Raw genomic sequence first — 25,321 nt, 5'->3', positions numbered from 1 at the left:
TCATTTTCCAGTGAGACTTGGCCCAGATAGGATGTTATGTTAGCACAGGTGTCAAAAGAAGAAGAGAGGTTACTGAAGAAAGTAACTGGCAAATCAGATAGGGCTAGAAAAAGAAAGGCGCTGAGGAGGGTGAGAGGAAAAGGGCAAGGTGCTACATAGCAGATAGCTTTAAAGGTAATTTTTTACCAACATTATTTAAAAACCTTTTAGAAAGCAGACCACACCCCTTCCCAGAGGCATCTGCCAACTGACAGTACAACAGGAAAAGAAGAAACTACTTCTGAAAAGGCTTTAAAAAAAGACTTTTAGAGGCTGTTAAAAAGACATACAATCACATTCTGGTAAACCTGTTTAAGCAGCAGTTTACTGCTCACAGGCTGGGTTTCTTCCACTTAACAGTCTGTTGTTTTCCAGTACCCACCATCCCACCACCTATTCTCCAGGACCCTTCACCCAACAGCTAAGCAGACTCTTTTCTGGCTGAGCTCCAGAGAGGATGGAGACACTAACATCTAGTTTCCTTGCGTGTGGTCTGGAGATGTAGCTTTCATTCTAGCCTTTCCAACCTTGCACCTAAAACTGCTTCATCTCTGTGTGATTTTCCAATGGGTATACTGTAGCTTTCCTTTTGTACTGTTACTGTTCGGGTTCTGATGTCCTTTCCTATCACCTATTCTCCAGGCAGTGAAGTAGCTTGCATCTGTGCTTTCGGATTTGAGGAAAAGGCATTCAAATGTCCCCTACCAGTCCTTTTTGAGAATTTGCCTGGAGATGTAAAGCCCTCAGTGAAGGAAAGAGGGGTTATATTCATCATTGCATTTGATGTCATTAGGATATAGTAGGCAAGCAATCGATGTTTTCTGAAAGTAAGAATGATAAATGAATCAGTGGATATGAATGAATGATTGACTATCAGAAGAATAGGCGTTGGAATAGCAATGGGAGGTGTTCAGGGGCACGTAGGAGGGATAGAAAAACAGCTTCAACCAGCTAGTAGCCTCGATTTTTAGAACTGTAACTCACTCCCCCCATTTTTTTCATATACAAATACTTTCTGGGGGAGTATTTTTCCTGAGAGCAGAATTTTGGGGCAGCAAAGAGAGAAAGAAGATTACAAGAAAGTGTTGTCAAGTTACCCATTCCTTCATGGATCATTCTAGAAATCCTATGAAATGCATCTGAGGATCATCTCTCCTGGGGAAAAAAAGGGGAAACACTTATCCATAGGCTCCAATCTTTGATTTGTCAAAGGTTCTCCTCTTGGAACAAATTGCCGGCACTTCTGAGTTTTTTAGGGTCTAGCAAAGGACAGATTCCTACTGTCTCACTTTGTGGTGTCAACAGAGAAGCCCCAGGGCGGAAAGCAAGGTGTATACTTGCAAAAAGTGGGTCAGAGTATGTGTAGAATTGGTTGTCATGGCAGTGGCTGGAACGAGAGACAGAGGAAGTGAAGAGATGTGAAACAGTGCATGAGCAGTATCTGATACAGTCCCCTGATACTAACAGACCACATGTTTTCATTTCACTGTTTTTAAGGGAAAAAAAAAAGTAAAACCCCTTAAATCTAGATTAATAATTTGAAAACTAGAATCAGCATTATGTTTAATAACATGAATCGAGTGTATCATTAGTAAAATCACATTATAGAGTTAGAAAAATAGAGAATTAGATTCATCTGGCTCTGTGTCTGTGGGTCTTATTTTGATAAATATATTGTTTTCAGGAGACCTTAAAATTGGAAACCTGCCAGGGGACACCTGCAGGTCTGGTGTTTTTTCCACTCATGTTAGGGGAATGGCTGTGCAAAGGAATTGGTGTGGGCTTGGTGTAGAGCTACCTGGACTAGATTTCTGGGAAATCTAATGCCAGCTACAGAAGGGCCCCAACTGAGTAATTTAGAGATGAACCAGAGCGTTGGAGCAAAAGCATATCAGTTACAACTGTACCAACATGAGTGGTGGAGTATGTACACACATTAGCCTTCCATGGCCTACCATAGGGGACCTCAAACTTATTTGCATATCAATCAAAATAATGCTGAAAAATCTACGTATTTCTTCAACGTTAAGTTAGCCGTTAAAAAATTTTTACTGTAAGTTTAAGTTTTTGAAAATAATGTAATTTCTGGCCAGGTGTAAATATTAACACTAAAACAAGCTATCAAATCACTCTAAAAACTTTCCGATGGAATCTTAATACAGTAGCAGTTCAATAGCCACAATGCCTTATCTAAAAATATGTGAATGCTTTCACTGCAACAGTCAGAAACTTTATACCATTCTTTTTGTTCATGAACTCATTTCCATTCAACTTCTCCCACATATTTTAATCTAATGTAATTTTTTATGCTTGAATGTCTTATGCGGATCACATATACTTCGCAAAAATTATGTATATGAATTAAAGTTCTTGAATTTTACATTGTTCTGTCTCTAATAATAATTTTTCTGAATAGACTTTACTATAACTCTCATAACACAATGCAACTTACACTGTGAATTTTTAGAGTTATATAATTATATTTGGAAAGAGAAAAGTAAACATTACATGGCTCATGCACATATATGTAGCACCAGGGGACTGCAAGCATAAGCCCCGCTGGCTTCCAGAGCTAGGTGATCCAGAGATGGCCTGTGGGTGACAGTCACAGATATCTGGGCTCCAGAGAAGGTATAAGCCCCTGTCTGGGAGAGACTGCCAGTTGTAAGGAAGCAGAGGTCAAGTGCAAAGACCGAGTGCAGTGGCCTTTGTTCCTTGAGAACAAGGCCCTAGGCCTCTAGTTCTAGGATAAATCTGGTGGCTGCTTCTCAGGCCAAGCTCCAGGACAAGCAAATGAGCCTGTTTCTTAGAATAGGTGGGTGTCTCCCCCTAAGTGCTCAGGTCGTGGCCTGCCCAGAACTGTCTCTGTCCCTAGGACCCAGGAACACAAGACCCCCGCCACACGAGGCAGGCAATCGGGCGTACTGCTGCACAGCAGCCTGGAACCAGGGCACCAAGTGCACGTGAAGCTTTGCGCGGACATGCGCTCTGGGAGCACGGGGTGGGGAGGGAGGCGAGCGTGAGAAGACCGCAGGAAGCTGGAGCCCTGGCTGCGGTGGCAGAGAGCCTAGAGGTGGCTCCTCCCTGCCCCAGGAGGCACCCCAGCTGCCCCCCCCCCCATGTGATTAAGTCAGATACCTGCCGCTCAGGCCAAAGCTAAGCCGCAAGTCAAGCAAGTGAGCGTCTCTCACGCAGAGGCCGGCGCCCCTCACGGCCCCGCGCTGGGCCTGCAGCAGGTGAGTACCCCGCGTGAGCCCTCTAAGCTGTGTCTCTGATGGGTCAGCCCTGTGGGTCTGGTGGACAGGTTGGTTTGCAAAGATGTTTTGGGTGCTCTTCTGTCAGGTGCAAGTGCCCCGAGGCAGGGTTCAAACCCTTCCCGTCTCAGAAAGAAGCTGCGGTTTTGAGCTCCCTCCTGCTTTGTAGGCACGCTCGCCGGGTGGGGGTCTGGAAGTTATGGCAGGAAGGAGCCCCCACCTTTCTGACCTGCTTGGTTGTAGGCCGGCTCTAGTAGGAGTCGCTCAGCGGAGTTTTAGGTTTTTTCAGAGGAAGTAGTTGCATAAGCAGAGGTAGGTCAGGTGTTTGTGGGAGGAGGTGAGGTCGGGACCTTCTGACGGTCGCCATCTTGGACTGGGAACTCATTATTCTCGGTTTCGTTTGAGGTATTTTGGTGGTGGAGCTGGTGTGTGGGGTGTGTGTGTGTGTGTGTGTGCATGCGAGCGCGCCATAGGTGTGTTCTCTTTTTTTTTTTTTTTTTTTTCTTCTCCACTCATTGCCACGTCGAGGAGGGCAAGCAGGCCATGGGGTTAGAATAAGATCCCCAGGCCAAGACGACAATGTGCAGAGCAGAATTTGCATCTACCATTTTTACTTCGTTTTGGCTGCAGCTAGTTCACACCTTTGCAAACCCAAATGAGGAGCCCAGCTCGAGTTGCAAATTTTCTGGGGAATGGTGCTGAAGAGGCTTTGAGGAAATTCAGAATTTAAGCCACATTTGGCACATTCACTGTGTCAGCCAAAACACGTTTCAGTGAGTAGAATTATGGGCATGTTGCCCCCAGTGGCACATTACATGGGAGACATAAAAATGTGCTTCTTTCCAATTAGTGAAATTAAAAACAAAAAACAAAAAACCCAACAAAACAAAACTCACAGCATGTTAAAAAATACCCAAGACCCTCAAATTGAATGACTGTAAGAAATCATGCTAACAACAGCAGTAGCAATAGGAACACCTAACATTTCCAGGGTACTTCCTATATACCTGGCATTATCTTAGCTACTCTTCATAACACCCTTCTGAAGTTGAAACTACCATTATCCTCATTTTATCGGAGAACATGGTACTTTCAGAAACTAAGAAATGTCCTGTAGGGTCATCTGGATGTCCACCTGAAAAATCCATGTACCTACGCAGTCAACCTGGGACTCCCTTTGTTATGCAAAAGTAGGACATTTAAGAGCTCAATGATAAAGATGCTCCCTTTCCTCAAAATTTCACATACAGCTTATCTCCTAATTAAATTTGAAGCTTCTATGGTCATGGGTCCTTAATTCCACCCTTAAATTGTTTGGACAAAAAAAAAAAAAAAAAGACATTTTTGTGATAGTTAAACATTTGCAGAGGGTGAACAACTTACACTGTGGCAATGTCAGTTATAAGGGAACACAAAATGAGAAAAAAAAGTAAGACTTTATTACAGGATGTTTCAGGAACATCCTATTGTGAGGCATACATCACATTCACATAAATGCATATGTGAAAAATGCAACCCCCAGAACCTCACTTTTGCCTTAAATTACCCAGATAAAAGGGGCAGCACTCTGAGTTTTCATTTTTATATTTTGTAATTATTTCTCATACTGTTTCCGCTTGGATTTAGATTAACATCTGCATTTCAGCTTATTTGCCTTTCAAAAAAACCTAAAAGAAAAAACTTCTTAAAGATTTGGGATATTTTTAGTAATGCAGAGAAAGAAAATTGTTTTGTGATGCTATTTTTAAACAACACTTTTTAAAGGTTTCTTAAAGCTCCAGTGGTTAGGACAGTGCTAAAGGCAAAAATGTTGCTTAAGAAAACACTTCAGAAAATGCTAGAAAAGTTAAAGCCCAGGCCAAGCCCCTCGAGAGCAAGCAGAGTGCTCAGATGGCATGATGTCCTTTGAATCTCTTAAGGTTATTTTCTAAATGAGACTATGAGAACAAAATGAAATTATATTTCCCTTCCAGCTAGTTAAGCCTCAACTCCCTAGATGAAAAAAATGTTTTTGTTTTGGACAGTGATGTATTTCTAGTCAGTCTGTTCCCAAAACAAATACACCAAAAACCTACTTTACACACAGAATAAAATAAAAGATAGGAACAGAGGTCATTCAAATGGTTTAGTATCATTCTAGTTACCATTTTGCAGGTAACTTGAACTTCATGGAATAGGCAGGTTTTTGTCTTATTATTTATTACCTCTAAAGCTGTGGTTTATGAAACAGAAACACTATGTAACACTAAGATTTTCACGTAGAGCAACACTTATTCTCAGAGATTAAATTGTAGTAGGCAGGGTTTGTTAACCATCCAACATCATATCTCATGTTCTTTCTTCCTGATAGAATCCCAGTTCTGTCCAGGTGTCTTTCCTTCCCTACACACAGACACACACAACACACACACACACACACACACACACACCAGATCAAGGGAAGCTGATCCCAAAAATGGATCTTTAGTATAAAAAGCCAATTAGCATGTGGGATTTCTTAGCAATTAATAATATATTAAGAGTAATCATATGTCCTAAACTGGCTCAGTCTGACCAAGGACACTACCCTTAATCCTTGATTGTGAGAGAGATTTTTCTCTTTCTTCTGCTAGATAAGAATGTGTAGCTTCAGTAGCCACTGGCAGTCATCTTAAAGTCTGAGGAAATCATTGGTTAAATGTTGTTGATGCTGAAGATGGCAGGAGGGATAAACAGAAAGATCCTGAGTTTTTGATCATGCCACTCATCTGTGGATCACTTGGAGTCTGATTTTCTATGGATTGTCTCTTTTGTAAAATATAATTTTATTTATTTCCAAGTTTGAAATGGGATTTTTTTTTTTTTTCTTACCCATAGCCCAAAGCATTCCCAATACACAGGCTGAAAATACTTAGAAAGAAGTAATCAGATCTTTAGGATTGAACATGAATTACCATAGCTTACTTTTCTGATTGCGTTTCCTCTGCTAATAAGCTTATTTATTGGCTTCCCTTTTACCTCCACTAGCTTAATCGCCCCTGAAAGTCCTTTAAGTCTCTACTTATCATTTTAAAGTTGGGGATGTGAAGTATGGGAGAGGCTGCCCCTACACAGTTTAGATTACCTTTTTTTTTTTTTTTTTTTTTTCCTTTTGTCCTTTTAGGGCTGTACCCAAGCATATGGAGGTTCCCAGGCTAGGGGTCTAATCGGAGCTGTTGCTGCCGGCCTACATCAGAACCACAGCAACGCCAGATCCTAGCCACCTCTGCGACCTACACCACAGCTCATGGTAACCCCGGATCCTTAACCCACTAAGCAAGGCCAGGGATTGAACCCGCAGCCTCATGGTTCCTAGTCAGATTCATTTCCGCTGTGCCATGATGGGAACTCCCTAGATTACTTGTGATAATGCAAATTGTTACTGATTGAAAGTGTTAACCAAAGGAATGGTGCAGTGGCAGAAAAGCATTGCTGGGAATTACTTTCCTAATTTTTCTGAACCCATAGTTCTACTCCCTTTCCTTGGAAGTTACAATTTCCTGTAGTGGTAAGATATACTAGACAAATTTGCCAAAATGTACCATGGTACCTGTCCTACTCTAGGAAATCCATTTATCTAAAACTAACTTCTGTTGATTAGTAAATTTAAAATTCTGCATATACCTTTGCTTTCAGGCTGATGGATATCACATTAAATAGGGAAAGTATAAAGAACATCATCCAAACCTCTCCCACTTTATTTCAGACCTTATAAAACATTTGGCATGCTCATGTAGAGTTGGGCTGAACTGCATATTTCATTGCCAAATAATATTCATGAAGATTCTATTCCATGCATTGACTGCCACTTAAGGAATGAAACAGGACTACATAATCAGTTGAATTTAATTCAATCTATTTTGTGCAGTTATGTTCAAGGTTATAACAAGGTGTGTAGAATCTGGTATTAGACTTCCTCTAGAACCTCAAGAAACATTCTTGGAGTAGGAATCAGGGAACAGTGATTTTGCTCATAAAACATGTACATAAGCGTGTCCCACAGATTTTATTGTAGATTCCATTTGATGTACTATCTACTAGGTAGGTAATAAACCAGAAGATAACCAAGGTTTATCATACTAGCCTATACCAAAAAGAGAAAATATACAGCTGTAGTTTTGACTTAAATGCTTAAGCAAAAATTCTAGACAACTCTATGCCTTGGGATAGAGTGACCATAGAAATTCCAGCTTTTAGATAAAACATCCCAAATAATAAGTCAAGTGTTGTATTAGGAGACCCATCAGTTATGTGGTCTGTAATCTTATTTCAGACATTTGGTCAAAGGCACCAAGGTCATCCTAGGAATACCACCCTTCTGTTGAGTTGTACCCCTTTGGTCTGGGCTGTTTAGGATGCAGGCACTGACCTTTCTTGCTTTTTAAGTGTATTTCTATAATATGTCCAAAGGAAATCGGATTACAAGAAATGAAAACTAACATTCAGCATGAATAATGTAAAGGCATGTATATGTAGCCCAGAATTTTATAATGAATACTCTCCATTTCTTTCAACAAACATCTGAAGTTTTCTTGCCATTTGTCAAGAACAGTGCTAGGCCTTAGTGGTAAATATAAGACCCAGAGGCATTGTCCTTAGATACGTTAACAGTATGGTAGGTAAGAACAGTCTTGTAGAGACTTTTGAAACAATGTGTTTACAGTTGTATTGAGGTTAAGTAAAAGCTATTACAGGATCATGCAATAAGAAATCTATGCCAAGGGCAGGTCAGGTGAGTGGCGGTCAGGGACAGGACAGCTATTCCAGTGTACACCAACTCCAGAACCAATATTCAGCTGGTGTACACTGGAACAGCTGTCCAAGTCTCTTATCTGCAGTGTCCCCACTCAACTACACTGACCAAGTCTCACTGGATCTTCAGGAAAAAGGTCAAGAATCTATTTCTCCAGGAAACTTTCCCTGACCCTGACAAAGCAGCAGATATCAGCCTCACAAAAGCCTTTTAGCTTTAGGCCTGGCTTTTCACTTAATTTGAGTCAGTCTTACAATCACTTACTGTTGGTCCCCAGGGGAACCTGGCAAGAGTTTTTGGACGGTTCAGACTCATCAGTCATTAATTTATTCATTCTATAATATTTACTGAGACCCTCCTGTGGTCATTGCTGGAGAGACACTGGATGACAAGACAACATACACTATACTTTGGGGGAAATAGATTATTTCCTCATATTCTATGTGAGATAAATCTCACACTAGCTAGATTTAGCAATGGTGGATCATAATCTATTCCATGATTGAAAGACTTAATCCTGACAGAATATCTCTCAATTCATTGAATGGATTTCTAAAATGGCAGTTTCTAACAGTCATATTTAATATAGGCATAACTCCTTTTATTGTACCTCACTTTATTACACTTCTCAGATACTGTGTTTTTTGCGAATTGAAGGTTTGTGGCAACTGTGCATTTGGTTAGTCTGTTGGTGCCATTTTCTCAACAGCATTTGCTCACTTTGTATCTTTTTGTCACATTTAGTTAATTCTCACAATATTTTAAACCCGTCACCAGCAGAAAGATAGTGACTTGTTGAAGGCTCAGGGGATAATTAGCGATTTTTTAGCAATAAAATATTCTTTGATTAAGATATGTACTTTTTTTAGACAATGTTATCCTACACTTAATACAGTGCAGTGTAAACATACTTTTTTATATGCACTAGGAAACCAAAAAATTCATGTGGCTTTCTTTATGGCAGTGGTCTAGAACCAAATCCGCAATATCCGAGGTATGTCTGCTTTCAATACATTTTGCTTCCAACTTGATGTCAAAGCATGATGTTATCCATGACACCCAACACAACGCCTTGCACCTAAGTGTCAAGTAGTTATTAAATTGAAAAGCCATCACCTAAATCTTAAATTTCAGCTAGACTTCTTGTGTAAAATGATTTCTTGCTGAAAAGTATTTCTACTTTATATGTTGTACAACAAACTCATTGGGGAAATTGTAGGGATTAGTGAAGGAAACAACATGAAAATATTCCAAGGCATACTATTAAAAATAAAACTGTAATAAGCTTTTGGTAGTGAATAGAGATGTGGTGGTTCTAAGCTGAGGCAGGAGGTTGAAAACTAAATGAATAGAGACTATAAATCATAACGTAACCTGAAACTAAAAGCTAATTTCTGTGTTCATGTGAGATGTAAGTATGGGGAGAAGACAAAATGTAATCAACTCTGAATGTCCTATTCATTTTGTACAAAGCTGGCACTATTGGCCTGTTATTAATGGAGCATGCATTCCTTCACTTTGCAATCTTCCTTCACTTTGTTTTCAAATTCTGGCTTCATGCTTAGGAAGTCCATTACTATCCCAAGAGTATAAATATATATTTATCTAATTGACAGTAAAGTTACAGTTTTATTTTATGCTTTTATTTTGTAATCTGTAGCTACTGTGAGATTTATCTCGCATAGAATATGAGGAAATAATCTATTTCCCCCAAAGTATAGTGTATGTTGTCTTGTCATCCAGTGTCTCTCCAGCAATGACCACAGGAGGGTCTCAGTAAATATTATAGAATGAATAAATTAATGACTGATGAGTCTGAACCGTCCAAAAACTCTTGCCAGGTTCCCCTGGGGACCAACAGTAAGTGATTGTAAGACTGACTCAAATTAAAGTGAAAAGCCAGGCCTAAAGCTAAAAGGCTTTTGTGAGGCTGATATCTGCTGCTTTGGGCTATAATTAATTGATCTAACTTGTTATCAGAATATACTGATAAATTTATTGAGGCATGAGAAGGAAAGATGCTTCTTATTTTCTAATTATATTTTTGAGGACTGAAAAATATGTACATGTTACATATATTGTATATACATATATATATTTAAAAAAAATATATATCCCTACACCTTTGACATTATTTTTGGGTTTGAGAGACAAGCATTCGAATCTATCCATCTATCTACTCTTTATCTGGGTATACACACATAGATACATACATACATATTAAGCATAAAAGGCATAAGAATTTAATATTTTAGAGTATGGACTATCAAGGCTGCCAGGATTTAATTTTAGCTCTGATAGGTTCTAGCTGTGTGACCTTAGGCAAGTTGCTTAACTGTTCTATCTCACAGTTTTGTTTTCAGATTGGAAGATTGACAGTATTTACTTCAGAATATTGTTATGAATATTAAATTCATATGACACTTAGAATAGTGCCTGAAATATTGTAAGTGCAAAGTGTTAGCTTTAATTATTATCCTACTCAGTTTTCCCAATAATCTTTCTTACTTTTTCTCAAGTAACAGACTGAAAATAATTTAAGAAAACCTTTAGGATTATTTGAATGAGAAGTTAAAAACAAATCACTCAGCATAAAAGTAATTGCTTTATTTATCATAGAAAATATATAGCAACACACATGGATACTAAAACTGTAAGAGAAAAACAATTCAGAAAGACCAATGTTTAATTTAGGTTTGAATTCTGAAAATAAAATACATAAATTGAAAGTGTAAACTCAGAAGTACAATCCTGTTTCCAAATTAAGAATTAAAAAATCAAAATGACAGACTTCTGCTAATCTGCTTAGGCAGGCATAAATTGTTAATCAGGCTCCAGGCAACATTGTTTAATACCAAGTTTTAATAAAAATCTGCCTGGAGGAAGAAGGGGTCTGGTGGCTGATTTTGAAATATGGGCAGTTTTATTTATGCTTAACCCCTCTAGCTCTCAGAGCACCATTGATAGGGTTTCCTTTGAAATTGACTCCTTTTTAAAGGAGTCAGAATTATTAAAAACTATAGCATGGGATAGAAAAGTTATTTTTTCATCAGTGTGAAGAAACTTGAAATAAATTGGAGAAATACTTATTTGAGAGAATCTTTTACAGCTTATATGGGAAGAATTTCACACAGTAAGCATTTATGAAGCCCTCACTATATGCTTACATTTGCTAGTTTTGTCTTGATCTTAAAACTGTGATCTTGAGATGTAAGAAGTGATGTTTTAGAACCATTTTCTCCTTTCTCCCCAACCTGGATTTACCCATTCCACAAGGCATCTTATATTTGTCTAAAGTGAGCTTTCAATGTGCAGGGAATCAAGCAAATTTCCAAAAGTCTTGGCATTGTTTTTATGAGCACTTGTCAATTAGGTGAAAACTAAATTGGAAAGTATTTGTCAAGTGCAGCATCTTCTGAGAAATCAGAGCCTTGTGGCTGCTTCTTTGGATTGCTGAGTTTTTGAACTCATAACCCAAATTTTACTCCTTGCTTTTTAAGTCTTTGTTAATATCATGGATATTATTGCCTATTTCTTTTTTTTAACATATTAATCATATTTACTAATTACAAAGCAGGGCATGTTTGGCTTTTGTTTTCTGTGATTGGTTTCTCTAAATAACTATGATTGTCATATGAGGAAAAAAGGAAAACAATAAGCCATTTTAAAATCTGTTTTGGAGTTCCCTTGTGGCGTGGTGGGTTAAGGTTCTGGTGTTTTCATTGCAATGGCCTGGATTGCTTCTGTGGTGGAGGTTTGATCCCTGGCCTGGGAATTTCCAAATGCTACAGGTGCAGCTCCCCCAAATTATTTCAATTTAGTGACAGATTGTGAATTAAATATATGCTCTATTAACGTTCAGTTAATCCAGAGTATGAAGCAAATTTCTTGTTTTTTGGTGCCCAATTAACTCAGCATAGAGTTTCAATAATTTTCCCCCTCTCTGTCCACTACATAAAAATCTTTCATTACATCACATTAAACTCAGTTCCTTGAGAGCATTTTACTCTTATGTAGCTTTCAAGTTCATATTTTAAATAAAGTAACTGTCCTACTTAGCATTCTCTTTGGTGAGAAAGTGGATATTCATGTGATCATTAAATATCTTGCATCATCCTTTCTCTACTGGGTCATCTCTTCAACTTAATTGCATTTTTTTTTTTTTTTTTTTTTTTAAGAACACAAAGTACACACACGCTTGAATTCAAGGGGGAAAGTTAAAAAATAAACCATGGTACTCTTCGGAAAGATATCTTGGAATATTGCATCTGAGAAAAAGCAAATTTGAGGAAGAAAAGGAAGTTTGTGAAACAAAATTTTAAAATATGGAGCCTGTATTTGGCATGCTTGCACTTACTTCAAAGGCAATTTTACTTGAATGCAAAATTATTGCAGAGCTGGTACTTTCTGGATCTGGAGGTTTTAGGACCACCTCCTCTTGATGACGCTAACCAGTAAGCGACCTTCATTTTGCTGTCTTAATTAGGATCTGCCCTGAACATCTCTGTTTTGATAAAAAGGCAGATATGAGTCAGAAAGAGAGTAAAACTGTGGCACTGATATTTCTCACAAGGCTTCCTCCATAGAATTAATTCTTTATGAAACACTGACAAAATCCCAACTAGATACTTTTAAACAAGTAGTTTACTATGAAAATAATTGCTGGGAGATATGGTAGCTCTACTTGATTCAAATTAGGATCAGCAGTAATATACCAGTTTTGGTGAGAATTCTATCGTTTTGCATGGTGATTATTTAGTCTCACCACAAGTTTTGAGCCGCGTTAAATTAGAACCTGTTGCTAAGAAGTGCTTAGAATATTTTAGTTGAATGTGAAATTGAGCAGCTTTAAACATTTTATGAAATGGAAAATAGTAGGTTAATATAATTCTTTTTTTTTTAATAAAACTTTTAATGCCGCAAAGGAGGTTTAAGCTTTGCAGCTAAAGATAAGCTCATTTTCATGACTGACATGTATACTATAAGCTAGAAGACAACTGCTTTTTGACATAACAATGTATGCCTTAAAATGTAAATCAACACCTTAGAAAATTTGTTTGTCTACAATTATGTAAACTTCACTTTTAGGGGAAAAAAAAGATAACCCTTTTATATGTATGGTTAAATTGAGCTGGGTCTTTTTAAAAATTTGATATAAATTTAAACTTTTTCCACTAAATAATTTCCACTATGTAGTCAAGTAGGTGAATTCATTTCATGAGCTTGGCATAGCACACTTTTGGAGAATAGTGTCAAAGATTGTATTAGTATTCCAAATGTTATTATTAATCTCTGTAATGTTTACGTAAGGGAGCCAAAGATATCTTTTTTTTTTTTTTTGTCTTTTTTGTCTTTTTAGGGCTGCACCCACGGCCTATAGAGGTTCCCAGGCTAGGGGTGCCCCCTGTAAATGAAATAAATATTTGTCTTTTTTAGCTACCTTTCTGAAATACCCTCTCCAACTTGAAGCTCTCTCTGAAGTAGGAGAAGGTAATTTATTCTCTTATGAAAAGCATCATTATTATGCTAGGAAAAAATGGCCCACAAAATCTTTTTTCAATAATTATAAACTCTAATGTATACTTCCAGGTGGGTTTTCAAAAATGAATAACCTACAAACATTTTCCTCAGTATCAAAAATCTGCATTGCTCTGGTCAGAATACTCAAATCATTCACCTGTCCTCTGCTTCTCTGTATTTCTCAGAGTCACACTTTTACTTCTAAGATATCACAAGTGTTTGTTAACAGCATATTCATTAAGTGCTTGGTTGAAACAAATTTCCTAGAAATTCAAACCAAAAAAGAGCTAAACAAAGGGAATACAAGGATATCATTTTCCTTTTGATGAATTGTGTCATTTTTAACATACAGAATACATGTAAAATACTTAGAACAGTGTGTGGACATTTTAGTAAAGCTCAGTAAAGGTTTATTATCACTTATGTCATAATTATCATCATTATTATTTGGATACATAAAAATTCTGGGCTACTGGTCAGTATTTTTTATCTTGGCTGTGTATTTATGTATGTACATATATATGTGTGTATATATATATGTACACACACATACATATATGCTTACACATTTTAAAATATATTTGCTGTATTTGTTATCAAGCATGTATGGAGTGGAGGTGTGCTGTCCCGGTAGCTCAGTCTTTCTTTATGCTATACCACACATGGAATCCAAATAGGTGACTTACATGTGGTCTTTATCACTTTTCTATACTTTGGGTTGTAGGTGTATACACAGTATATCTATTTAGTTTGCAGGATATACAGTATATCTATTTAGTTTGCAGGACAATAAAGATAATAGAAGGAAGAGAGTTGATATTCTTCAAGAAAACCTCTTTCTTTGATCCTCCTGAGATTTCAGACTACTTCTAAAAAAAAGTACTCTTCTGGTTATTTTATGATCCATGCAGGAACAGTTCCTTTAGATAGTGATTTTTAAAGGATAACTTTCAAATTTGCATTCCATAGTAGAGAGGTGTATTTAAAAATGTATTAATGATGTAATCATGTTTATAAAGTCATATTTAATAGTAGCAGTATTTATAAAGTGGACAATATACCCTATGTAAAAGTGGCAATTTTGATTCTATTTCTATTCTTCTGTTTGTTTTCCCCTTATGTAAAAATTCATGTCCTTATCTTTCTATTTTACTCACTTGGGACACCTCCTTAATTTAATTTTTTCTTGCTGTTTTCCATTCTTATAACTTATTAGGTCTCCTGAACATCTTTTGGGCAGATCTACGAAATTAGGGAATTAGAAAAAAACACAGTGCTCTTTCAACTGATGAACTATGAAGATAAATCATACCCTGTGGTAGCTAGCTTTATATTCCTTATCTACTTCCTAAGTTGTTCTCTTCCACATGATAGCCCTGCATATGGTAGCAAAAGCTTGGGACCTGTGCTGCCCATTTATACTGCATATCAAATTTAATAGCAACATTCTGGCTTTAATTAAACTCTTCATCTTATAATCTCAGCAAGGTGATTTGAGTAGTAGAGGAGCACCCAACAGTGTTAGTGTAAAGATATTAAATAGATGAAACAAGGTAAAATAATCCCTAATGTTCTGTGGGGACAGGGGGCACAGAACCCTCTGCATTTGTGTCTGTTTTACATTTATGCATGTGTTCACAACATTCCGTTTTTTTTCAGTTAATTTTCTTTGTTGGAAGAGTTAAAAATTTCCTGGATAGTTCTGTCTTCAACAGCTAGAATACAGACTGTATCTAGTGCCCTCTAACCAATTATTTTGGCTTAAAGAGCTTTACTCCTTTTATTTCTATAGTAAATGAAGGTGCACCACCTTTTTGTAGGGTTATTTATACCTTTTTCCCCTCTTACCTTATCTCCCTACTCTTTGAGTGATCAGGTTACAAAGACTATACACATTTGGTTCTATACCTTAATTAAGGAGAACCTGAAGTTTCTCATATGGTTGCTTTGAAAATCCGTAGGAATAGGAACTCTTAAAAATGTAGACCAGTTTAATCTTCATCAGAGTAAAGCTCAAACAAAAATATTGTTTAGATGTAGGAAAGTGCCTCAAATTCTCATCTGTGTTGAAACTAAAACAAGAATCCCTAATAGCCAAAAAAGAAAAGAATGAAGAAAAAAACCCAACCGAAGCCTTGCATTTCTATATTTCTTCTCTAATATTATTGGAACAGTGTCACAACTGGGTGCTCTCTGTGTATGAGTTTTAATTTTCTCCTTTCAGCAATTTCCTTATTAGCATGATTATTCAGAAAAAAATTTAAACCAGAGAAGGTTTGATTATCTGTGTTTTCACCTTTTTATGAAGCAAATAAGGTAAGCTCAGTAGATACTAGCTAGGCTGAAACACGATTAAAAAATGCAATTCAGACTGAGTCATTGCTTGTTATTTTTATAAGCGAGACCCTAATTCTGATCGACCCCAAAGAATGGGCTGCTGTGACTAAGGCTTCTGCCGGATGTTATCTCATTTGGAACACATTTCAAACTTTAGAACAGATTTTTAAATTGGAGTTGAAACCTGCAGACTGTCAGCAGAAGAGGCTGATTCACCCCCACGGAACTTATCTTACTTTAAGTTCCAGGCAGTTTTTTTTTTTAAGGAGTGGGTTACCTAAAATGTGTTGTGATAAAGCAAAGAGAGAAATAAAAACCACTTCCTAAAATAAGAGTGACACATATATCTAAACATCTTTTTGGACTTTTAATATATGCTTATTTAAATAAGGACTTCTTTAAATTAGAAGCCTCTAATTTAGTATAACTTGTGAATGTTCATGGATCTCTGAAAGGTTGATTATTTTCCCTGCAAATATTGCTTCATTGGGGGGGGGCGTTCTTCATGGGGAACTTATTGAGTCATAATTATAATGCCATTCTTGTTATTAGGTAAATTTAAACAAAGGAAGTACAGTCTTGGCAAGGTCAGAAATAAGGGAAATCATGTTGATAGGGTGAATTCTTTATTAATTGGCCATTGCTTTCATTTAGAATCATTGAAAACTTACCAAAAGTCTAGAAGATACCCAGAAACTGTGCACATACTCTTGAGTTCCTTAAATTAGAGGAACTACACAAAGGATAACAATTAATAATGGTTTTGACCTGGTGTAAATGACAAGAAAGGACTTGGAGAATATTAACGTGCCTAAGAAGGGAAAGCTGTTTTGCGCTTGTTGTTTTGGATAACAAAATCCATGATGCAGCTGAGTTGCAGGGCGAAATGCATGGTGTGACCCACTAGAGGTCCCTTCCAACTAAAAAAAGTTTCCATAGTTCAAAGGATGCAGCTTGAGTAAGTTGGCATTCATGACTGCAAAGCAAGTAAGGGCCAGAAGAGGGGAACCACACATTTTACTTAGGAAGAAACATGGTTTCATTCAGCTTATTTCTCACATTTTACCTCATTTTTTAATCCCTATGTGGGACAATCATTCAGTGAACTCTGATTAGATATTCAGAACCTGTTGTTCCAAGTTATTGATACATCTGTAAAAAGGAAGTGTCATTTGATGTCCTGGAACTGTGGTTGTGCTTTCTAGAGATACTAGCTGTTTCAAGTATCTAAGAGCAGTATTTTGCAAGATAGACTTTTGCTTAAAAAGAAAGAGTGCCTCAGAATAAGTTTTTACTTGCAAAGCCGATGGAAGTGGTGGGTGGAGGAGGTAATATACACATTTTCTGATAGTAGGCAACTAGGTAGAAAATGATTATGTTTCTATATATTATCATTGCAGAGTTAGCATTAAGAAATGTAATTGCAATAAATTGATGTAAAAGCCAGATAGTAAAGGGACTAAAAGTCCCTACAGAGATACCAGTCTGTCACATATAATGGTAGCAAAAGATAATTGTAGACAAGTAGAGTAGAACTAAACCATTGCAATTTTCCTTAAGAAGTGTGCTGCTGCCTCTCATGTTTTTTTCTGAAGAAATTGGTTACTTCCTCTGCTTCTAAATTATGCCATGAACCATCAAAATAGGTAGAAAAAGGTCTGTCTTTTATTTTCCCCCGGTACCTTTTTAATTAGAACGCACCAAGGAGCAAAAGGGGTCGAGATACAATCCTGTGTGATTGTATTTTCCAGTAAATTGTTGGATTTCTTTTAAGTTTCTGAGCTCTGCATTGAAAATCTGGCCTCTGGCATAAACTTTGCCCTCCTCCTATAACATAATGAAGACATCTGCTTGATCATATCCCCTTTCTTCACATAACTTGTTTTCTGGCTCTCTAAAAAAAATAGCAGACCCAGAGCTGTGCGAGTGCTTTTACACAAAGGATGATGCTCAAGCCAAACTGGAAGAGATTTTTTTTTTCCCTCCTAAAGTAGAATCCTAAAGGTTTTCTTTTTCAGGTAAAGGCATCAGCAAGAAAGGAAGGGAAATAAGCAATCCTTGGCTACTATTTGTATAAGCTTATTTGTTCTTCATTCTTAAAAGAGTTATGCGTTAACTAGGTATATCCCTGTATTCCTTTTCCCACACAGGGAGAATTTTGCACCCTCTAGATAATAACCACTGAGAAAGCCTATATTTTGCATGTGCACCCCTCAAGAGCAGCTAGACATGTACACATCAGCCACTTCAGTAACATTGAAAAAAAAAAAAGCCTCTTCTCTTCCACATTATGTACTTCAGTAAATGAAAATGAGACGATACACCTCCATAGTGTGACTATCGTAAATAAAATGTCTTTACCGAAAAAAAAAAAAAAAAAAAAGACGGAAAGAGAAATGTGTGGCTATTCCAGATGATTAAACTTCTTGGTACTTGGATGTTCTTTGTAGTTAACTCAGGTGAGCAGCCCCTACCACTAACGGGAACCTGCATATAACTCTCCATAAAATATGGATTTTATTGCAGCAATGACAACACTTCTCAGCACCACATTGACCTCTCCAGAATCTCCCATCTCGAGATCTCTGGTAACTCTTGGCAGAAGAATAACTACAGAAGAAGTAATCCCAGCTCTGAAAATTCTGCAACCCACAACAGAACAACCTTCCTCTTATTAAATCCCGGAATTAACGCGTTAGGGGCTCCACTTTTCCTGCATCGGACACCTAAAACCGGGCGCACTTGGTTTGCTCTCCAACCATCCGGGGGAGGCATTATCCCCCGGATTTTGTGCCTGGCCAGCCTTAGAAGAGCACGAGCGAGCTTCGTCTTCCACATGACTTTTCCCTGGACAGTGTGCTCCATTTTCGGAGTCCAATGTTGGACTTTCCTTGCAACCTAAGCATTTCTGTCCTATGTGAGCGGCAGGCGTTGCCCTCAACGTGCAAGCTAACAGTTTTCTTTAGCTGCTGCTTCTAGCCAAATCATGTCTTTAGCCTAAGTTTTCCTTATTGGGAGTATTCGGGAGTTTTTCAAGCTGCCTGATTTTCTGCTTTAGCCCCAAAGCCAAGAAATGTAACTCAGCCAAAGCAGTTCCTGTACAGACCCTTGTGATGTGGGCAGGTGGAAATAAATCAAGCCCCCAAAGGCTTCGCGGGTCCTGCACGCACCAGCGCCCTTGGTAATTGACCAGCCAACTTTGCAAATGCCGGAGCTCCCTTGGCAGCCTCTGCCGGCTGAGAGAAAGACAGCGGGTTCTTCCTGGCGGCCCCGTCGCATATGCCCCCACCAAGCCCCGCCACGCTTAGGTCTTACCAGAGGGCGGAGGAGCGGCGCCGAGGCTCCCCGGAAACCGGCGCGGGTTCTGGGCAGCAGCAGCAGCGCCGCCCGCACAGCCGGACCCGCGCGCCCACCCAGACCCCAGCTTGTAGGCTGAACATCCCTCCCAACTCCTGCGTGCGGCATCCACTCGGGGGAGAGGGCTCTCTCTCTGATTGGCTTCCATCAACGCTACAGAATTAAAAAAAAAAAAAAGAAAGAAAGAAAAGGAAAGGCATGCACCACCACCAACTGAGACCTAACCCACCTCTGCTCGCCTTCAAGCGCCTGGGAGACCCTGCGACCCGCCCAGGCTGCTCCTGCCTCCGCCGCCACCGCTGCGGTCGCCGGCTCAGCCGTTCTTGCTGCCGCTGCTGAAACTGCAGCTCTTGGGATGGGAAGGTTACGGGCTCCGGAGAGCTGGCTCTTGTGGGCACACACTGATTTGCAAGTGAATGAAGTGGGAGGGAGCAAAGAGAGGAGGACTTTGTTAGAGAGGCCCAGTGCCTGCCCCCGCCCGCCCCCTCCCCTTGACAGAATGACTCCCTGTGTTTGAAGTCCTGAGCATTTCGCTCCCAGTAACACTCCCTAAGCCCCAGGCTTTCCTTTCTTTTCCTTTCTTATTTTTTTGGGGGTTAAGAAATACTCAGAAGTTGCGTGACTTTGTCTGTTCCCTCCTTTATACTGTCAAAATGCACCTTGTGCTATTGTCAGCAACGGTTGGATGTTTTCTTTTTTTTTTTAAATAGAGCAATTACAATTCCCAGGGACAGAGTACCACAGAACCTCGTTGCGCTATCATTTGGCCGGCTTCGTGTTATAGCACGCATAACATGCACACGTATAAAACAAACCCGGTCTCCCGAGATAACAATACCGACGGCTTTTCTTCACAATATAAACAGGCGTTCTCAAGACACAAGCAGACATAGATTCAGACGCATCTTTTCTTCTCTCCTTCCAGGAAGACAGGTTTTCACATAGTCCTATGATCTCTGTTACTATTTCAGAGTGAGTAACCCCAGGATGTTGTAAAATGAAGCCATGCTTCCCTGGGCTTAAAGAAACATTCAAAACCCAAACCCTTGAGGCTTATCAGTGACTTATGGCTGATTCCATCTTTATAAATGAATTAATACAGGGACACAGAAGACTTGCAGAAGAAGAGTATATAATGATATTATAGGTCTGCTAATGGTTTAAGATCTTTCATGAAAGTTCCTGAAGTAGGATAACCTCCAAATTAAACTCTTGGGTACACATAGCAGTTTGCATAGCTATATTTACAGTGACAAAAAAAGTAACTTCAAGCTGCAAAAATCAGAAGCATGTTAAAGTTATTATTAAGTGAGAGTAATGGTTTTCTACATTGAAGATGTAGACATGATGGAGCCAGGCATGGTTGGATTAGAAAAATTAAATCTAATTACCACAGCGATTGCACCCAGGGTCAGTAGCATCCCAGACCAGTTGTTTGTGTAAGTTCCTGGGGAGATTTCCATTGCATGATGCTCTTAAAACAAAACAAAACAAAAAAACCCAGGCTACTTTGGTCTTTGAGTGGTTAAACTAGTTGGAGGTTGGTCTTCTTCCCAACTGAGTTCTTAGTAGAAAACTTTTTGTTTCTCCAACAGAAGTTCAGGCATTTAAATAAAGCCAAAATCAAAGTATTTCCTCTAGGCAGTCAGTTTTTCAAAAAAGTGTGCATGGAATGGTTTTAGCACAGATGTTCCACACATGGAAGATGGAAAGACTCTGAATTTGTTTCTTGAAAAGATCTTCCTCTAATGAAGAATGGCCACCAACTTACAAAAAGAGGCTGAACATTTTCTCTTCATGCAGCTACTTAAGCTCTTGCAGAAAAAGGATAGGCAAGAAGAAAGCTACAACTGATTCATAGTACATTCCTCAGATTATGAATTCTTATACATTTAATTGGAAATACTAGCTCTTTATGTTTGTATAGTCCTTTACTGCTTACAAAGTACTTTCAAAGACTCTTTTATTGAATTCATCTTTCAACAAGTGGTATGATTTTTCCCTATTAGTGCAAAGGAAACAGATTGATGATGAGATTGCATAAGTTAAGTAACATGTCCAAGGCAATAAAACTGGTACGCAGAAGAGTCAGAAATACTACTGGTAAAACTGACTGTGTATATATAAAAATAAGCCATATTCTAAGACAAGCTTTTGCAGAAAGGTAAACAAAATAACTGATTTTTATGGTAAAAGTGGGGTAATAGTGGAGTTGATATGCTACCCATTGAACAAGTTTGTATCTCACAGAGGAAATCTCTAATTGTTTAAAATATACTATTCTTCCAGCGCCATTAAGCTACTTATTAAAGGTGGTTAAAACAACTACTTTTTATTAAGAATGGATAAACAATTTGCTTCAGAACAGTTCAAGTGGCAACATTAAATTATGTAAAGTGCTAATTGTTTTTTTATACTAAAATTTTTGTGTGTGTGTTTTGAGGATTCCTAGTAATATTTACTACAGTCATTCTGAATTTTCAATTTCACGAGTGATATAAATAGCCAGAATTACTTCATCCTCATTTCAGAGATAAAAAATGGGGAGTTACTAAGGGTAAATGATTCCCCAGTGTCGTGTGAATACTGTTTCCATCCAGTTCATTCTCTGGCACCCCAAAACATGCTGCCAGGTAACAGAAGCTAATTAGAGATAGTTAAATAGATGAGGGGGTCTTTGTTATCATTATGTAGGGTCTTCTCATGAAACTCAAGAGTGGGAATTCTGCAGGGCTTCTGGAAAGACCTGGAAGCAGACACTGAGAAGCCACCAGAACTCTACCTGTACTATTTACCTTCCTGTTCTCACTGTGCTTCTGCTTCTGTTTTGTCTGCCTTGATACTGGCTTCCTCTGTCATTCAGTCAGACCTTCCAACCACTGACGATTTTGGAGCTTACCTGTTGAAATGAGAGTTTCTCTTTCTGCTCCATTTCCGGTTTCTTGGAAAGCATCTTTGATTGGTCACATGTTGCCCGGAACCATTCTGCTGGGTCTCAGGACTGGGACTGGGACAGAGAGGAGCAGGGTTTTACACACACACACATACACACACATACCCCGCTCTCCACCTCCCCAGCCCCACTCAGGACCCAAATGAGGGGCAGCAGCTATGGGATGTCTTTGTGAACTGGGAAGACACTCCAAAAAATATTCCATTCCACATATTCTCTTCTTTTGTTTAGTAATTTGGTACAGCGGAAGTATCTCATCAGTTTTTAGACTACTTCATTATTTTATATACCTCAGTCAAAATTACTTGTACTTCTCTCCTTTTACAGCTTGCAAAGTTTCAATTTTTAAAAAAATTCCTTTCATAGACCATTAGTAGGGGTATTAATTTTGATGAGGGATTTTTGAACTTCCACTAAACCTCTCTTCAGATGATTAAGAGCCTATATTATCCTTATAATGGGGATGCATATAAATAAATGATTACAAGTTCTCTGACTTTCTTTTCAGTAATATACATCTGTATGCGATGATTATCTGTTAAAAACATTTTCATGATAATCAACAAGTATTCTTGATTAGGAGAAAAAAGTTCACTTTAAAAACCATGTGCCTAAGTAAGAATCTTGATATGGGTCTTTTTGCTTCAACCAATCCAAATCTGCTGTGTAAAATTTACCTTAAATGTATTGCTAATGGAAAAAGTACACACGTTACAATGCTTATAACTTAATTATCGTGGTGTGCACAAGTGAACAGATTTCAATGAGGAATGAATGCCTATTTCCCACCTCTGCTGTTTGTGTGTATGCACATGGACTCACATGTATACACACACATGTACACTTACACACCAGTGTTTGGGGGAGGGGGAAGCTTTAACCATTCTAGGTGTTAATTGAATTGAAACAAAGGAGACAGGAAACCTCACTGGAATTCTTTTGTGAGAGCCATAGACATCTCAATACAAGCTAAAATAAGTTCACACAAATTTTATGTGCTTATCCAGATTTTCTAATCCTGGGAGAGTTTCCAATACTGTATTTAAAATGGGTTAGATCCCAGGATGCATTAAGGCATTTCCCTCTTGATCATTATATTTGACTCATCACCATAGGTGCATTACAATAGCCAGGGAGATTTCCAAATGAGATAAATGCACAGCAGCAAAATGCTATTGACCTGCACAGGGCATTTTAGTACTCTGGGCATTTCTGGGCTGATAGGGTGGACTTTAGTTTTTGCTGAATTCTTTTACTTTTTATTCACTGCTTAGTGGTAGAATCTAAACTTGCCTGATCTACAACTCAAGTTTGATGGATCGTACTATGTCGGTGAAGGAGCATGTCTAAGTTTAAAAGAAACAGCCCGTTAGGAGGATATGCAGGTTATCTGCACATTCTCTTAAGTAACCGATATGGACCAGAATAAACAAAAAATCCTACACTTTAATTCTGAAGGAGAAATAATTCCTTTCTCCTCCTAATCCCTTTCCCAATTATAGAAGAAGTACTTGATGGGAATAATGGCAAGTTGGGGTGGGAAAGACAATATAATAACACATGTTCAAAAATATTTTAGGAACATATATATGTATATATAGTGAGAGTATTAAAATTTTTTCAAAAAGAAATACAACAAAGACAAGAAAAAGATTATCCTCTGTATACATATGTGTTCTCTTTAAAATAGAACAGACCTCACCTAGAACCTCCTGTTCCTTTATAGGTACCACATTTAAATATCTTTTTCTTATTTGTGCCTTCTCTGTGTTTATACTGTACATTGTAAAATACTATAGTACTTTAGACTTCATTTTTTACTTGTTCATATATTAGACTATATCCATTGAATTACTGAAGGTAGAACATTTGTTTTGGTCGTCATTTTACCTCCTGATACCTGAAAAAAAAAATGCTTGGTGCTTACATGTATAAATAAGTAGAGATCTAGATAAACTAGAATTGATTCAGTAGACAGGATCCATAGATAGCTCATAGACTTCAGATCCTGTTGATGAACCAAAGGTGACAAGACTGGAAAAGAGAAGGTTCAGGTTGGCCATGAGCATTTTCAAATACTTGATGAACTGTCATATGGAGGAAAATTAGACTGGCTTTTAATGTGACAGAAGTTTCAATTAGTATCAACTGAGGAGGCCACTGGAAGATACTGCATTTTATTAATTCTAAGACACCCATATTTTCCCATTTTCACGTCTCTGAAATTATGATGCCTCTTACAACTGACGTGATAAGAAAGGATCATGTCATGGTATAATTGGTGGTGTCTTCTTTCTTAGTGACATAAAATAATTGTGCAACTTATTACCATTGGCATTTTTGATCTGATGACATTCAGATGGTAGATTTCAGCTTGACATATGGACGAATTTTCAAATTCTTAGTGCTATTTAAGATGAAAGGTACTGGCAGCATCAGCATAGAGATGGGTCCCATTCCTGAAGACATTCAATCACAGACTGGGCTAACACTTTTTATGAAAGAGCCCAAGCATCAAATTTGGGATTGAATGATCTTTTACATCTTTGTTAAACTTGAGATTCTTGACTTTTGAGCCTCTTTTTTTTTTTAAAGATTAGAAAACAAGGATCATGCAGGTGAAGTGCTTTGTCCAAAGTCACACATTTCATTCGAGACCAAGACTGGTTTGTCCATGCCTCTTATTTCCCAGTCAGAAGCTACTCTCGTTTACTGTTTATCTTTGTTTTCTCTTCAAGGTTGCAGTATAGAAAATGGGTACACAAGTTCCCACTGTGGCACACTGGGTTAAGAATCCAACTGCAGGAGTTCCCATGGTGGTGCAGTGGAAACAAATCCAACTAGGAACCATTAGGTTGTGGCTTCCATCACTGGCCTTGCTCAGTGGGTTAAGGATCTGGCATTGCCATGGCTGTGGTGTAGGCTGGCAGCCATGGCTCTGATTAGACCTCTAGACTGGGAACCTCCATATGCCTTGAGTGCGGCCCTAAAATACCAAAAAAAAAAAAAAAAAGAGTCCAACTGCAGTAGTTTGAGTCACTGTAGAGGTTTGGTTTCAATCCCTAGCCCAGTGCAGTGGATTAAAGGACC

The 25,321-nt window shown here is 38.2% G+C and overlaps 1 protein-coding gene across 1 annotated transcript in view; it reads right to left on the bottom strand.

Annotated features, from left to right (window-relative positions):
• Positions 1-19,722, bottom strand: part of CDH6 (cadherin 6) — a 128,220-nt gene extending 108,498 nt beyond the window's left edge. The window contains 1 exon segment of the mRNA XM_003359736.5: positions 19,508-19,722. The gene's annotated coding sequence lies outside the window, so the exon portion shown is untranslated.

The sequence above is a fragment of the Sus scrofa genome, chromosome 16, assembly GCF_000003025.6.
Source record: "Sus scrofa isolate TJ Tabasco breed Duroc chromosome 16, Sscrofa11.1, whole genome shotgun sequence".
In the NCBI taxonomy this organism is placed as follows: domain Eukaryota; kingdom Metazoa; phylum Chordata; class Mammalia; order Artiodactyla; family Suidae; genus Sus; species Sus scrofa.
The sequence above is the reverse complement of the archived record's forward strand: the minus strand, read 5'-3'. Positions and strand labels throughout refer to the sequence as shown.